The following is a 14,963-nucleotide window of genomic DNA, read 5'->3' on the forward strand; positions in this document are numbered from 1 at the left end:
TCCAAGTTGCAAAGATTTCCCTCCACTTTGGGTTTTGTACTTCAGGCATGTGCAAGACATCATTTATTCAATGGTGCTGACTTCTTGTCATTTATTTCTTTTGTTGCTTTTCCCCACGGCGAGACAATGGTGCATCGCTCCCAGTGGTACTGCATCACCGGGTGGACGCGTGGAGCCAACGGACCAAGAGCCTTTTTTCAGTCTGTTCAATATGTTTTCCCCTATACAGAGCGTATCACATATTCAACTGATGACAACAGATACTACACTTGGTCGCATCCAAAGCGCCGAGAAGCCCTATCCCCTTGTCGTTTGCAGCCCAACAGTGCCCTGGCGAGAGTTCTTCCCTGTTGGTGTGCCATTATACTTTACTTTAGAAGTTACCCGCGCTTAGCACCTCTATCCAAGGAGCCTTTCGTTTATTTATCCGCCTAGTTCTTTTTTTGTCCCTTTCACCACTGTGTATGGCTCAGCCAAACAGCAAATCCTGCCACAGATGCCTTTGACTCACCGGTGTTACCCTACACGGAGGCTTTTAGTAAAAGGCCAAAGACTTTCACGTCATGAAAAGAGAAACCCGAAGAAGTCCTGCATATTTAGCACAATATTTGGGCCAATTCCAACGTGCACAACATCCCTTGCAACTTCAGGTCGTTTGCCCTTGCTCAAAATCCTTCGTCAAGTGCGACGGGAATAACACCACACACAAAGCAGCCGGTGAAGCTGGCCTCCCCGTCGGGGAATTGAACCCCGGTCTCCTGCGTGACAGGCAGGGATACTAGCCACTATACTAACGAGGAGCACACTTTTCCACACCTGGAATATGCCACCCGTGGGAATAGAGTAGATATGGGAAAAACGGGAGAAGAATCCAGCACGGGTTCAACAGACCGTTTCCAGGAATTCCAAGTTGCAAAGATTTCCCTCCACTTTGGGTTTTGTACTTCAGGCATGTGCAAGACATCATTTATTCAATGGTGCTGACTTCTTGTCATTTATTTCTTTTGTTGCTTTTCCCCACGGCGAGACAATGGTGCATCGCTCCCGGTGGTACTGCATCACCGGGTGGACGCGTGGAGCCAACGGACCAAGAGCCTTTTTTCAGTCTGTTCAATATGTTTTCCCCTATACAGAGCGTATCACATATTCAACTGATGACAACAGATACTACACTTGGTCGCATCCAAAGCGCCGAGAAGCCCTATCCCCTTGTCGTTTGCAGCCCAACAGTGCCCTGGCGAGAGTTCTTCCCTGTTGGTGTGCCATTATACTTTACTTTAGAAGTTACCCGCGCTTAGCACCTCTATCCAAGGAGCCTTTCGTTTATTTATCCGCCTAGTTCTTTTTTTGTCCCTTTCACCACTGTGTATGGCTCAGCCAAACAGCAAATCCTGCCACAGATGCCTTTGACTCACCGGTGTTACCCTACACGGAGGCTTTTAGTAAAAGGCCAAAGACTTTCACGTCATGAAAAGAGAAACCCGAAGAAGTCCTGCATATTTAGCACAATATTTGGGCCAATTCCAACGTGCACAACATCCCTTGCAACTTCAGGTCGTTTGCCCTTGCTCAAAATCCTTCGTCAAGTGCGACGGGAATAACACCACACACAAAGCAGCCGGTGAAGCTGGCCTCCCCGTCGGGGAATTGAACCCCGGTCTCCTGCGTGACAGGCAGGGATACTAGCCACTATACTAACGAGGAGCACACTTTTCCACACCTGGAATATGCCACCCGTGGGAATAGAGTAGATATGGGAAAAACGGGAGAAGAATCCAGCACGGGTTCAACAGACCGTTTCCAGGAATTCCAAGTTGCAAAGATTTCCCTCCACTTTGGGTTTTGTACTTCAGGCATGTGCAAGACATCATTTATTCAATGGTGCTGACTTCTTGTCATTTATTTCTTTTGTTGCTTTTCCCCACGGCGAGACAATGGTGCATCGCTCCCGGTGGTACTGCATCACCGGGTGGACGCGTGGAGCCAACGGACCAAGAGCCTTTTTTCAGTCTGTTCAATATGTTTTCCCCTATACAGAGCGTATCACATATTCAACTGATGACAACAGATACTACACTTGGTCGCATCCAAAGCGCCGAGAAGCCCTATCCCCTTGTCGTTTGCAGCCCAACAGTGCCCTGGCGAGAGTTCTTCCCTGTTGGTGTGCCATTATACTTTACTTTAGAAGTTACCCGCGCTTAGCACCTCTATCCAAGGAGCCTTTCGTTTATTTATCCGCCTAGTTCTTTTTTTGTCCCTTTCACCACTGTGTATGGCTCAGCCAAACAGCAAATCCTGCCACAGATGCCTTTGACTCACCGGTGTTACCCTACACGGAGGCTTTTAGTAAAAGGCCAAAGACTTTCACGTCATGAAAAGAGAAACCCGAAGAAGTCCTGCATATTTAGCACAATATTTGGGCCAATTCCAACGTGCACAACATCCCTTGCAACTTCAGGTCGTTTGCCCTTGCTCAAAATCCTTCGTCAAGTGCGACGGGAATAACACCACACACAAAGCAGCCGGTGAAGCTGGCCTCCCCGTCGGGGAATTGAACCCCGGTCTCCTGCGTGACAGGCAGGGATACTAGCCACTATACTAACGAGGAGCACACTTTTCCACACCTGGAATATGCCACCCGTGGGAATAGAGTAGATATGGGAAAAACGGGAGAAGAATCCAGCACGGGTTCAACAGACCGTTTCCAGGAATTCCAAGTTGCAAAGATTTCCCTCCACTTTGGGTTTTGTACTTCAGGCATGTGCAAGACATCATTTATTCAATGGTGCTGACTTCTTGTCATTTATTTCTTTTGTTGCTTTTCCCCACGGCGAGACAATGGTGCATCGCTCCCGGTGGTACTGCATCACCGGGTGGACGCGTGGAGCCAACGGACCAAGAGCCTTTTTTCAGTCTGTTCAATATGTTTTCCCCTATACAGAGCGTATCACATATTCAACTGATGACAACAGATACTACACTTGGTCGCATCCAAAGCGCCGAGAAGCCCTATCCCCTTGTCGTTTGCAGCCCAACAGTGCCCTGGCGAGAGTTCTTCCCTGTTGGTGTGCCATTATACTTTACTTTAGAAGTTACCCGCGCTTAGCACCTCTATCCAAGGAGCCTTTCGTTTATTTATCCGCCTAGTTCTTTTTTTGTCCCTTTCACCACTGTGTATGGCTCAGCCAAACAGCAAATCCTGCCACAGATGCCTTTGACTCACCGGTGTTACCCTACACGGAGGCTTTTAGTAAAAGGCCAAAGACTTTCACGTCATGAAAAGAGAAACCCGAAGAAGTCCTGCATATTTAGCACAATATTTGGGCCAATTCCAACGTGCACAACATCCCTTGCAACTTCAGGTCGTTTGCCCTTGCTCAAAATCCTTCGTCAAGTGCGACGGGAATAACACCACACACAAAGCAGCCGGTGAAGCTGGCCTCCCCGTCGGGGAATTGAACCCCGGTCTCCTGCGTGACAGGCAGGGATACTAGCCACTATACTAACGAGGAGCACACTTTTCCACACCTGGAATATGCCACCCGTGGGAATAGAGTAGATATGGGAAAAACGGGAGAAGAATCCAGCACGGGTTCAACAGACCGTTTCCAGGAATTCCAAGTTGCAAAGATTTCCCTCCACTTTGGGTTTTGTACTTCAGGCATGTGCAAGACATCATTTATTCAATGGTGCTGACTTCTTGTCATTTATTTCTTTTGTTGCTTTTCCCCACGGCGAGACAATGGTGCATCGCTCCCGGTGGTACTGCATCACCGGGTGGACGCGTGGAGCCAACGGACCAAGAGCCTTTTTTCAGTCTGTTCAATATGTTTTCCCCTATACAGAGCGTATCACATATTCAACTGATGACAACAGATACTACACTTGGTCGCATCCAAAGCGCCGAGAAGCCCTATCCCCTTGTCGTTTGCAGCCCAACAGTGCCCTGGCGAGAGTTCTTCCCTGTTGGTGTGCCATTATACTTTACTTTAGAAGTTACCCGCGCTTAGCACCTCTATCCAAGGAGCCTTTCGTTTATTTATCCGCCTAGTTCTTTTTTTGTCCCTTTCACCACTGTGTATGGCTCAGCCAAACAGCAAATCCTGCCACAGATGCCTTTGACTCACCGGTGTTACCCTACACGGAGGCTTTTAGTAAAAGGCCAAAGACTTTCACGTCATGAAAAGAGAAACCCGAAGAAGTCCTGCATATTTAGCACAATATTTGGGCCAATTCCAACGTGCACAACATCCCTTGCAACTTCAGGTCGTTTGCCCTTGCTCAAAATCCTTCGTCAAGTGCGACGGGAATAACACCACACACAAAGCAGCCGGTGAAGCTGGCCTCCCCGTCGGGGAATTGAACCCCGGTCTCCTGCGTGACAGGCAGGGATACTAGCCACTATACTAACGAGGAGCACACTTTTCCACACCTGGAATATGCCACCCGTGGGAATAGAGTAGATATGGGAAAAACGGGAGAAGAATCCAGCACGGGTTCAACAGACCGTTTCCAGGAATTCCAAGTTGCAAAGATTTCCCTCCACTTTGGGTTTTGTACTTCAGGCATGTGCAAGACATCATTTATTCAATGGTGCTGACTTCTTGTCATTTATTTCTTTTGTTGCTTTTCCCCACGGCGAGACAATGGTGCATCGCTCCCGGTGGTACTGCATCACCGGGTGGACGCGTGGAGCCAACGGACCAAGAGCCTTTTTTCAGTCTGTTCAATATGTTTTCCCCTATACAGAGCGTATCACATATTCAACTGATGACAACAGATACTACACTTGGTCGCATCCAAAGCGCCGAGAAGCCCTATCCCCTTGTCGTTTGCAGCCCAACAGTGCCCTGGCGAGAGTTCTTCCCTGTTGGTGTGCCATTATACTTTACTTTAGAAGTTACCCGCGCTTAGCACCTCTATCCAAGGAGCCTTTCGTTTATTTATCCGCCTAGTTCTTTTTTTGTCCCTTTCACCACTGTGTATGGCTCAGCCAAACAGCAAATCCTGCCACAGATGCCTTTGACTCACCGGTGTTACCCTACACGGAGGCTTTTAGTAAAAGGCCAAAGACTTTCACGTCATGAAAAGAGAAACCCGAAGAAGTCCTGCATATTTAGCACAATATTTGGGCCAATTCCAACGTGCACAACATCCCTTGCAACTTCAGGTCGTTTGCCCTTGCTCAAAATCCTTCGTCAAGTGCGACGGGAATAACACCACACACAAAGCAGCCGGTGAAGCTGGCCTCCCCGTCGGGGAATTGAACCCCGGTCTCCTGCGTGACAGGCAGGGATACTAGCCACTATACTAACGAGGAGCACACTTTTCCACACCTGGAATATGCCACCCGTGGGAATAGAGTAGATATGGGAAAAACGGGAGAAGAATCCAGCACGGGTTCAACAGACCGTTTCCAGGAATTCCAAGTTGCAAAGATTTCCCTCCACTTTGGGTTTTGTACTTCAGGCATGTGCAAGACATCATTTATTCAATGGTGCTGACTTCTTGTCATTTATTTCTTTTGTTGCTTTTCCCCACGGCGAGACAATGGTGCATCGCTCCCGGTGGTACTGCATCACCGGGTGGACGCGTGGAGCCAACGGACCAAGAGCCTTTTTTCAGTCTGTTCAATATGTTTTCCCCTATACAGAGCGTATCACATATTCAACTGATGACAACAGATACTACACTTGGTCGCATCCAAAGCGCCGAGAAGCCCTATCCCCTTGTCGTTTGCAGCCCAACAGTGCCCTGGCGAGAGTTCTTCCCTGTTGGTGTGCCATTATACTTTACTTTAGAAGTTACCCGCGCTTAGCACCTCTATCCAAGGAGCCTTTCGTTTATTTATCCGCCTAGTTCTTTTTTTGTCCCTTTCACCACCGTGTATGGCTCAGCCAAACAGCAAATCCTGCCACAGATGCCTTTGACTCACCGGTGTTACCCTACACGGACGCTTTTAGTAAAAGGCCAAAGACTTTCACGTCATGAAAAGAGAAACCCGAAGAAGTCCTGCATATTTAGCACAATATTTGGGCCAATTCCAACGTGCACAACATCCCTTGCAACTTCAGGTCGTTTGCCCTTGCTCAAAATCCTTCGTCAAGTGCGACGGGAATAACACCACACACAAAGCAGCCGGTGAAGCTGGCCTCCCCGTCGGGGAATTGAACCCCGGTCTCCTGCGTGACAGGCAGGGATACTAGCCACTATACTAACGAGGAGCACACTTTTCCACACCTGGAATATGCCACCCGTGGGAATAGAGTAGATATGGGAAAAACGGGAGAAGAATCCAGCACGGGTTCAACAGACCGTTTCCAGGAATTCCAAGTTGCAAAGATTTCCCTCCACTTTGGGTTTTGTACTTCAGGCATGTGCAAGACATCATTTATTCAATGGTGCTGACTTCTTGTCATTTATTTCTTTTGTTGCTTTTCCCCACGGCGAGACAATGGTGCATCGCTCCCGGTGGTACTGCATCACCGGGTGGACGCGTGGAGCCAACGGACCAAGAGCCTTTTTTCAGTCTGTTCAATATGTTTTCCCCTATACAGAGCGTATCACATATTCAACTGATGACAACAGATACTACACTTGGTCGCATCCAAAGCGCCGAGAAGCCCTATCCCCTTGTCGTTTGCAGCCCAACAGTGCCCTGGCGAGAGTTCTTCCCTGTTGGTGTGCCATTATACTTTACTTTAGAAGTTACCCGCGCTTAGCACCTCTATCCAAGGAGCCTTTCGTTTATTTATCCGCCTAGTTCTTTTTTTGTCCCTTTCACCACTGTGTATGGCTCAGCCAAACAGCAAATCCTGCCACAGATGCCTTTGACTCACCGGTGTTACCCTACACGGAGGCTTTTAGTAAAAGGCCAAAGACTTTCACGTCATGAAAAGAGAAACCCGAAGAAGTCCTGCATATTTAGCACAATATTTGGGCCAATTCCAACGTGCACAACATCCCTTGCAACTTCAGGTCGTTTGCCCTTGCTCAAAATCCTTCGTCAAGTGCGACGGGAATAACACCACACACAAAGCAGCCGGTGAAGCTGGCCTCCCCGTCGGGGAATTGAACCCCGGTCTCCTGCGTGACAGGCAGGGATACTAGCCACTATACTAACGAGGAGCACACTTTTCCACACCTGGAATATGCCACCCGTGGGAATAGAGTAGATATGGGAAAAACGGGAGAAGAATCCAGCACGGGTTCAACAGACCGTTTCCAGGAATTCCAAGTTGCAAAGATTTCCCTCCACTTTGGGTTTTGTACTTCAGGCATGTGCAAGACATCATTTATTCAATGGTGCTGACTTCTTGTCATTTATTTCTTTTGTTGCTTTTCCCCACGGCGAGACAATGGTGCATCGCTCCCGGTGGTACTGCATCACCGGGTGGACGCGTGGAGCCAACGGACCAAGAGCCTTTTTTCAGTCTGTTCAATATGTTTTCCCCTATACAGAGCATATCACATATTCAACTGATGACAACAGATACTACACTTGGTCGCATCCAAAGCGCCGAGAAGCCCTATCCCCTTGTCGTTTGCAGCCCAACAGTGCCCTGGCGAGAGTTCTTCCCTGTTGGTGTGCCATTATACTTTACTTTAGAAGTTACCCGCGCTTAGCACCTCTATCCAAGGAGCCTTTCGTTTATTTATCCGCCTAGTTCTTTTTTTGTCCCTTTCACCACCGTGTATGGCTCAGCCAAACAGCAAATCCTGCCACAGATGCCTTTGACTCACCGGTGTTACCCTACACGGAGGCTTTTAGTAAAAGGCCAAAGACTTTTACGTCATGAAAAGAGAAACCCGAAGAAGTCCTGCATATTTAGCACAATATTTGGGCCAATTCCAACGTGCACAACATCCCTTGCAACTTCAGGTCGTTTGCCCTTGCTCAAAATCCTTCGTCAAGTGCGACGGGAATAACACCACACACAAAGCAGCCGGTGAAGCTGGCCTCCCCGTCGGGGAATTGAACCCCGGTCTCCTGCGTGACAGGCAGGGATACTAGCCACTATACTAACGAGGAGCACACTTTCCCACACCTGGAATATGCCACCCGTGGGAATAGAGTAGATATGGGAAAAACGGGAGAAGAATCCAGCACGGGTTCAACAGACCGTTTCCAGGAATTCCAAGTTGCAAAGATTTCCCTCCACTTTGGGTTTTGTACTTCAGGCATGTGCAAGACATCATTTATTCAATGGTGCTGACTTCTTGTCATTTATTTCTTTTGTTGCTTTTCCCCACGGCGAGACAATGGTGCATCGCTCCCGGTGGTACTGCATCACCGGGTGGACGCGTGGAGCCAACGGACCAAGAGCCTTTTTTCAGTCTGTTCAATATGTTTTCCCCTATACAGAGCGTATCACATATTCAACTGATGACAACAGATACTACACTTGGTCGCATCCAAAGCGCCGAGAAGCCCTATCCCCTTGTCGTTTGCAGCCCAACAGTGCCCTGGCGAGAGTTCTTCCCTGTTGGTGTGCCATTATACTTTACTTTAGAAGTTACCCGCGCTTAGCACCTCTATCCAAGGAGCCTTTCGTTTATTTATCCGCCTAGTTCTTTTTTTGTCCCTTTCACCACTGTGTATGGCTCAGCCAAACAGCAAATCCTGCCACAGATGCCTTTGACTCACCGGTGTTACCCTACACGGAGGCTTTTAGTAAAAGGCCAAAGACTTTCACGTCATGAAAAGAGAAACCCGAAGAAGTCCTGCATATTTAGCACAATATTTGGGCCAATTCCAACGTGCACAACATCCCTTGCAACTTCAGGTCGTTTGCCCTTGCTCAAAATCCTTCAAGTGCGACGGGAATAACACCACACACAAAGCAGCCGGTGAAGCTGGCCTCCCCGTCAGGGAATTGAACCCCGGTCTCCTGCGTGACAGGCAGGGATACTAGCCACTATACTAACGAGGAGCACACTTTCCCACACCTGGAATATGCCACCCGTGGGAATAGAGTAGATATGGGAAAAACGGGAGAAGAATCCAGCACGGGTTCAACAGACCGTTTCCAGGAATTCCAAGTTGCAAAGATTTCCCTCCACTTTGGGTTTTGTACTTCAGGCATGTGCAAGACATCATTTATTCAATGGTGCTGACTTCTTGTCATTTATTTCTTTTGTTGCTTTTCCCCACGGCGAGACAATGGTGCATCGCTCCCGGTGGTACTGCATCACCGGGTGGACGCGTGGAGCCAACGGACCAAGAGCCTTTTTTCAGTCTGTTCAATATGTTTTCCCCTATACAGAGCGTATCACATATTCAACTGATGACAACAGATACTACACTTGGTCGCATCCAAAGCGCCGAGAAGCCCTATCCCCTTGTCGTTTGCAGCCCAACAGTGCCCTGGCGAGAGTTCTTCCCTGTTGGTGTGCCATTATACTTTACTTTAGAAGTTACCCGCGCTTAGCACCTCTATCCAAGGAGCCTTTCGTTTATTTATCCGCCTAGTTCTTTTTTTGTCCCTTTCACCACCGTGTATGGCTCAGCCAAACAGCAAATCCTGCCACAGATGCCTTTGACTCACCGGTGTTACCCTACACGGACGCTTTTAGTAAAAGGCCAAAGACTTTCACGTCATGAAAAGAGAAACCCGAAGAAGTCCTGCATATTTAGCACAATATTTGGGCCAATTCCAACGTGCACAACATCCCTTGCAACTTCAGGTCGTTTGCCCTTGCTCAAAATCCTTCGTCAAGTGCGACGGGAATAACACCACACACAAAGCAGCCGGTGAAGCTGGCCTCCCCGTCGGGGAATTGAACCCCGGTCTCCTGCGTGACAGGCAGGGATACTAGCCACTATACTAACGAGGAGCACACTTTTCCACACCTGGAATATGCCACCCGTGGGAATAGAGTAGATATGGGAAAAACGGGAGAAGAATCCAGCACGGGTTCAACAGACCGTTTCCAGGAATTCCAAGTTGCAAAGATTTCCCTCCACTTTGGGTTTTGTACTTCAGGCATGTGCAAGACATCATTTATTCAATGGTGCTGACTTCTTGTCATTTATTTCTTTTGTTGCTTTTCCCCACGGCGAGACAATGGTGCATCGCTCCCGGTGGTACTGCATCACCGGGTGGACGCGTGGAGCCAACGGACCAAGAGCCTTTTTTCAGTCTGTTCAATATGTTTTCCCCTATACAGAGCGTATCACATATTCAACTGATGACAACAGATACTACACTTGGTCGCATCCAAAGCGCCGAGAAGCCCTATCCCCTTGTCGTTTGCAGCCCAACAGTGCCCTGGCGAGAGTTCTTCCCTGTTGGTGTGCCATTATACTTTACTTTAGAAGTTACCCGCGCTTAGCACCTCTATCCAAGGAGCCTTTCGTTTATTTATCCGCCTAGTTCTTTTTTTGTCCCTTTCACCACTGTGTATGGCTCAGCCAAACAGCAAATCCTGCCACAGATGCCTTTGACTCACCGGTGTTACCCTACACGGAGGCTTTTAGTAAAAGGCCAAAGACTTTCACGTCATGAAAAGAGAAACCCGAAGAAGTCCTGCATATTTAGCACAATATTTGGGCCAATTCCAACGTGCACAACATCCCTTGCAACTTCAGGTCGTTTGCCCTTGCTCAAAATCCTTCGTCAAGTGCGACGGGAATAACACCACACACAAAGCAGCCGGTGAAGCTGGCCTCCCCGTCGGGGAATTGAACCCCGGTCTCCTGCGTGACAGGCAGGGATACTAGCCACTATACTAACGAGGAGCACACTTTTCCACACCTGGAATATGCCACCCGTGGGAATAGAGTAGATATGGGAAAAACGGGAGAAGAATCCAGCACGGGTTCAACAGACCGTTTCCAGGAATTCCAAGTTGCAAAGATTTCCCTCCACTTTGGGTTTTGTACTTCAGGCATGTGCAAGACATCATTTATTCAATGGTGCTGACTTCTTGTCATTTATTTCTTTTGTTGCTTTTCCCCACGGCGAGACAATGGTGCATCGCTCCCGGTGGTACTGCATCACCGGGTGGACGCGTGGAGCCAACGGACCAAGAGCCTTTTTTCAGTCTGTTCAATATGTTTTCCCCTATACAGAGCATATCACATATTCAACTGATGACAACAGATACTACACTTGGTCGCATCCAAAGCGCCGAGAAGCCCTATCCCCTTGTCGTTTGCAGCCCAACAGTGCCCTGGCGAGAGTTCTTCCCTGTTGGTGTGCCATTATACTTTACTTTAGAAGTTACCCGCGCTTAGCACCTCTATCCAAGGAGCCTTTCGTTTATTTATCCGCCTAGTTCTTTTTTTGTCCCTTTCACCACCGTGTATGGCTCAGCCAAACAGCAAATCCTGCCACAGATGCCTTTGACTCACCGGTGTTACCCTACACGGAGGCTTTTAGTAAAAGGCCAAAGACTTTTACGTCATGAAAAGAGAAACCCGAAGAAGTCCTGCATATTTAGCACAATATTTGGGCCAATTCCAACGTGCACAACATCCCTTGCAACTTCAGGTCGTTTGCCCTTGCTCAAAATCCTTCGTCAAGTGCGACGGGAATAACACCACACACAAAGCAGCCGGTGAAGCTGGCCTCCCCGTCGGGGAATTGAACCCCGGTCTCCTGCGTGACAGGCAGGGATACTAGCCACTATACTAACGAGGAGCACACTTTCCCACACCTGGAATATGCCACCCGTGGGAATAGAGTAGATATGGGAAAAACGGGAGAAGAATCCAGCACGGGTTCAACAGACCGTTTCCAGGAATTCCAAGTTGCAAAGATTTCCCTCCACTTTGGGTTTTGTACTTCAGGCATGTGCAAGACATCATTTATTCAATGGTGCTGACTTCTTGTCATTTATTTCTTTTGTTGCTTTTCCCCACGGCGAGACAATGGTGCATCGCTCCCGGTGGTACTGCATCACCGGGTGGACGCGTGGAGCCAACGGACCAAGAGCCTTTTTTCAGTCTGTTCAATATGTTTTCCCCTATACAGAGCGTATCACATATTCAACTGATGACAACAGATACTACACTTGGTCGCATCCAAAGCGCCGAGAAGCCCTATCCCCTTGTCGTTTGCAGCCCAACAGTGCCCTGGCGAGAGTTCTTCCCTGTTGGTGTGCCATTATACTTTACTTTAGAAGTTACCCGCGCTTAGCACCTCTATCCAAGGAGCCTTTCGTTTATTTATCCGCCTAGTTCTTTTTTTGTCCCTTTCACCACTGTGTATGGCTCAGCCAAACAGCAAATCCTGCCACAGATGCCTTTGACTCACCGGTGTTACCCTACACGGAGGCTTTTAGTAAAAGGCCAAAGACTTTCACGTCATGAAAAGAGAAACCCGAAGAAGTCCTGCATATTTAGCACAATATTTGGGCCAATTCCAACGTGCACAACATCCCTTGCAACTTCAGGTCGTTTGCCCTTGCTCAAAATCCTTCAAGTGCGACGGGAATAACACCACACACAAAGCAGCCGGTGAAGCTGGCCTCCCCGTCAGGGAATTGAACCCCGGTCTCCTGCGTGACAGGCAGGGATACTAGCCACTATACTAACGAGGAGCACACTTTCCCACACCTGGAATATGCCACCCGTGGGAATAGAGTAGATATGGGAAAAACGGGAGAAGAATCCAGCACGGGTTCAACAGACCGTTTCCAGGAATTCCAAGTTGCAAAGATTTCCCTCCACTTTGGGTTTTGTACTTCAGGCATGTGCAAGACATCATTTATTCAATGGTGCTGACTTCTTGTCATTTATTTCTTTTGTTGCTTTTCCCCACGGCGAGACAATGGTGCATCGCTCCCGGTGGTACTGCATCACCGGGTGGACGCGTGGAGCCAACGGACCAAGAGCCTTTTTTCAGTCTGTTCAATATGTTTTCCCCTATACAGAGCGTATCACATATTCAACTGATGACAACAGATACTACACTTGGTCGCATCCAAAGCGCCGAGAAGCCCTATCCCCTTGTCGTTTGCAGCCCAACAGTGCCCTGGCGAGAGTTCTTCCCTGTTGGTGTGCCATTATACTTTACTTTAGAAGTTACCCGCGCTTAGCACCTCTATCCAAGGAGCCTTTCGTTTATTTATCCGCCTAGTTCTTTTTTTGTCCCTTTCACCACTGTGTATGGCTCAGCCAAACAGCAAATCCTGCCACAGATGCCTTTGACTCACCGGTGTTACCCTACACGGAGGCTTTTAGTAAAAGGCCAAAGACTTTCACGTCATGAAAAGAGAAACCCGAAGAAGTCCTGCATATTTAGCACAATATTTGGGCCAATTCCAACGTGCACAACATCCCTTGCAACTTCAGGTCGTTTGCCCTTGCTCAAAATCCTTCGTCAAGTGCGACGGGAATAACACCACACACAAAGCAGCCGGTGAAGCTGGCCTCCCCGTCGGGGAATTGAACCCCGGTCTCCTGCGTGACAGGCAGGGACACTAGCCACTATACTAACGAGGAGCACACTTTCCCACACCTGGAATATGCCACCCGTGGGAATAGAGTAGATATGGGAAAAACGGGAGAAGAATCCAGCACGGGTTCAACAGACCGTTTCCAGGAATTCCAAGTTGCAAAGATTTCCCTCCACTTTGGGTTTTGTACTTCAGGCATGTGCAAGACATCATTTATTCAATGGTGCTGACTTCTTGTCATTTATTTCTTTTGTTGCTTTTCCCCACGGCGAGACAATGGTGCATCGCTCCCGGTGGTACTGCATCACCGGGTGGACGCGTGGAGCCAACGGTCCTGTTATCCAAGAAATAACAGACCTCAGCATGCCTTAGTTGTCCAATCAGAATTGAAGGTTTAGGAAAGTGTGACGTGGCGGCTACAACCGTCCATTCACAGGGTGAGCACCATCCAAACGCTATGGAAACCAAGTTGACATATTTGATTAACCTGCCGGTAGAACAACGCTGTGATGAGGATGATGAGTTGCTTTACAATGCCATTGTTGCCTTTGCGGTCGTGGGAACCCTTCAGCTTGACGGCTTTTGCTTGCGTGAGCCGGAGATTGAAAAGCTTGCTGCATTGGCCGGGAATTGAACCCGGGCCTCCCGCGCGGGAGCCGAGAGTTGTTTAGCTAAACCGCCCTAAACCGTTTCCCATTCATTCTCTATGGTAGTGCTAAACCACTACGGATGTAATATATTTTTGGCCACAACGTGGACTCCAATGGACTCTTGGCGCTGTTTCGAGTTTTGAAGGCGAGAGAGTGAAAGGCAGTTGAAAGGGGAGGAAAGAAGAGAGAAGATCTCGGTTGGTAGTTGGGTTGACTAGCTAGATAGACGTTTAAAGACGTTTTCTGTGCGTGATCGCCGTCTTTTTTTGCTGATTTACTTACATATTTCTGTTTAGAGCTACATTTAATTCTTACTTTCATTCATCGTTCGTTGAACTTAAGAGCTGCGCTACTGCTTCAGGTAAGAGATATAACGTTAGTTAACTAATAACGTAGTAATTCATCAATTCATAGTAATATTTGTGCTAGCTGCTTTATATACGATTACTGATTGATTGTATTTTATGAATGTAACGTTGTGGCACTGCCTGGCTGTCATCACTACAAGTACAGAGTGTATAGGTATGTAAGTTAGTTACAGGACTAAACGGCAGAGTTTTGGCTGAAGTGCATCTACTCTGGAAATTAAAAAAAATGCCTCCAGAACGTGGAAAAAAAAAAAGATCGGTCTTTAGCTGCAGGTGCTTTGATTAAACATAATGTTGGCAATGTTTAGGCTGTTTTGCCATCAGCCTTCCTCCAAATTTTCATCATAAACAGTATTGCCTTTTAATAGGTCACATAGTTTAGCCAATATGATGAGCTATGACTGTAATGTTTTCATTGTATACGTCTCCATTGCAGCCTATAGTATAGGTTAATGAATAAATGTGTTGATATAGCGTTAAATGTCTTGATAGGCTCTTGTTTTGTTACTGTCAGTCTTGAGGGACTGTTCCCTTATAACTG

General features: G+C 48.0%; 13 non-coding genes and 15 pseudogenes across 13 annotated transcripts; all 28 read right to left on the reverse strand.

The window, feature by feature from the left end:
- Window positions 1-124: 124 nt before the first annotated feature.
- Window positions 125-299, reverse strand: LOC144538919 (U2 spliceosomal RNA; annotated as a pseudogene).
- A 429-nt stretch (window positions 300-728) lies between these two features.
- Window positions 729-800, reverse strand: trnad-guc (transfer RNA aspartic acid (anticodon GUC)). Its single transcript has one exon. It is a non-coding gene; the product is annotated as a tRNA-Asp (tRNA).
- Window positions 801-1,028: 228 nt separating this feature from the next.
- LOC144538909 (U2 spliceosomal RNA) lies at window positions 1,029-1,203 on the reverse strand (annotated as a pseudogene).
- A 429-nt stretch (window positions 1,204-1,632) lies between these two features.
- Window positions 1,633-1,704, reverse strand: trnad-guc (transfer RNA aspartic acid (anticodon GUC)). The gene has a single exon. It is a non-coding gene; the product is annotated as a tRNA-Asp (tRNA).
- A 228-nt stretch (window positions 1,705-1,932) lies between these two features.
- LOC139924411 (U2 spliceosomal RNA) lies at window positions 1,933-2,107 on the reverse strand (annotated as a pseudogene).
- Window positions 2,108-2,536: 429 nt separating this feature from the next.
- On the reverse strand, window positions 2,537-2,608 carry trnad-guc (transfer RNA aspartic acid (anticodon GUC)). The gene has a single exon. It is a non-coding gene; the product is annotated as a tRNA-Asp (tRNA).
- Window positions 2,609-2,836: 228 nt separating this feature from the next.
- On the reverse strand, window positions 2,837-3,011 carry LOC144538910 (U2 spliceosomal RNA; annotated as a pseudogene).
- A 429-nt stretch (window positions 3,012-3,440) lies between these two features.
- trnad-guc (transfer RNA aspartic acid (anticodon GUC)) lies at window positions 3,441-3,512 on the reverse strand. Its single transcript has one exon. It is a non-coding gene; the product is annotated as a tRNA-Asp (tRNA).
- Window positions 3,513-3,740: 228 nt separating this feature from the next.
- On the reverse strand, window positions 3,741-3,915 carry LOC144538911 (U2 spliceosomal RNA; annotated as a pseudogene).
- Window positions 3,916-4,344: 429 nt separating this feature from the next.
- On the reverse strand, window positions 4,345-4,416 carry trnad-guc (transfer RNA aspartic acid (anticodon GUC)). Its single transcript has one exon. It is a non-coding gene; the product is annotated as a tRNA-Asp (tRNA).
- A 228-nt stretch (window positions 4,417-4,644) lies between these two features.
- LOC144538912 (U2 spliceosomal RNA) lies at window positions 4,645-4,819 on the reverse strand (annotated as a pseudogene).
- Window positions 4,820-5,248: 429 nt separating this feature from the next.
- trnad-guc (transfer RNA aspartic acid (anticodon GUC)) lies at window positions 5,249-5,320 on the reverse strand. Its single transcript has one exon. It is a non-coding gene; the product is annotated as a tRNA-Asp (tRNA).
- Window positions 5,321-5,548: 228 nt separating this feature from the next.
- LOC144538913 (U2 spliceosomal RNA) lies at window positions 5,549-5,723 on the reverse strand (annotated as a pseudogene).
- Window positions 5,724-6,152: 429 nt separating this feature from the next.
- On the reverse strand, window positions 6,153-6,224 carry trnad-guc (transfer RNA aspartic acid (anticodon GUC)). The gene has a single exon. It is a non-coding gene; the product is annotated as a tRNA-Asp (tRNA).
- Window positions 6,225-6,452: 228 nt separating this feature from the next.
- Window positions 6,453-6,627, reverse strand: LOC144538914 (U2 spliceosomal RNA; annotated as a pseudogene).
- Window positions 6,628-7,056: 429 nt separating this feature from the next.
- Window positions 7,057-7,128, reverse strand: trnad-guc (transfer RNA aspartic acid (anticodon GUC)). Its single transcript has one exon. It is a non-coding gene; the product is annotated as a tRNA-Asp (tRNA).
- A 228-nt stretch (window positions 7,129-7,356) lies between these two features.
- LOC139924405 (U2 spliceosomal RNA) lies at window positions 7,357-7,531 on the reverse strand (annotated as a pseudogene).
- Window positions 7,532-7,960: 429 nt separating this feature from the next.
- Window positions 7,961-8,032, reverse strand: trnad-guc (transfer RNA aspartic acid (anticodon GUC)). Its single transcript has one exon. It is a non-coding gene; the product is annotated as a tRNA-Asp (tRNA).
- Window positions 8,033-8,260: 228 nt separating this feature from the next.
- On the reverse strand, window positions 8,261-8,435 carry LOC144538915 (U2 spliceosomal RNA; annotated as a pseudogene).
- Window positions 8,436-9,161: 726 nt separating this feature from the next.
- LOC144538916 (U2 spliceosomal RNA) lies at window positions 9,162-9,336 on the reverse strand (annotated as a pseudogene).
- A 429-nt stretch (window positions 9,337-9,765) lies between these two features.
- Window positions 9,766-9,837, reverse strand: trnad-guc (transfer RNA aspartic acid (anticodon GUC)). The gene has a single exon. It is a non-coding gene; the product is annotated as a tRNA-Asp (tRNA).
- A 228-nt stretch (window positions 9,838-10,065) lies between these two features.
- LOC139924416 (U2 spliceosomal RNA) lies at window positions 10,066-10,240 on the reverse strand (annotated as a pseudogene).
- Window positions 10,241-10,669: 429 nt separating this feature from the next.
- Window positions 10,670-10,741, reverse strand: trnad-guc (transfer RNA aspartic acid (anticodon GUC)). The gene has a single exon. It is a non-coding gene; the product is annotated as a tRNA-Asp (tRNA).
- Window positions 10,742-10,969: 228 nt separating this feature from the next.
- On the reverse strand, window positions 10,970-11,144 carry LOC139924418 (U2 spliceosomal RNA; annotated as a pseudogene).
- A 429-nt stretch (window positions 11,145-11,573) lies between these two features.
- Window positions 11,574-11,645, reverse strand: trnad-guc (transfer RNA aspartic acid (anticodon GUC)). Its single transcript has one exon. It is a non-coding gene; the product is annotated as a tRNA-Asp (tRNA).
- A 228-nt stretch (window positions 11,646-11,873) lies between these two features.
- LOC144538918 (U2 spliceosomal RNA) lies at window positions 11,874-12,048 on the reverse strand (annotated as a pseudogene).
- A 726-nt stretch (window positions 12,049-12,774) lies between these two features.
- On the reverse strand, window positions 12,775-12,949 carry LOC139924415 (U2 spliceosomal RNA; annotated as a pseudogene).
- A 429-nt stretch (window positions 12,950-13,378) lies between these two features.
- trnad-guc (transfer RNA aspartic acid (anticodon GUC)) lies at window positions 13,379-13,450 on the reverse strand. The gene has a single exon. It is a non-coding gene; the product is annotated as a tRNA-Asp (tRNA).
- Between the last annotated feature and the right edge of the window lie 1,513 nt (window positions 13,451-14,963).

The sequence above is a fragment of the Centroberyx gerrardi genome, chromosome 4 (assembly GCF_048128805.1).
Source record: "Centroberyx gerrardi isolate f3 chromosome 4, fCenGer3.hap1.cur.20231027, whole genome shotgun sequence".
Taxonomy (NCBI): Eukaryota; Metazoa; Chordata; class Actinopteri; order Beryciformes; family Berycidae; genus Centroberyx; species Centroberyx gerrardi.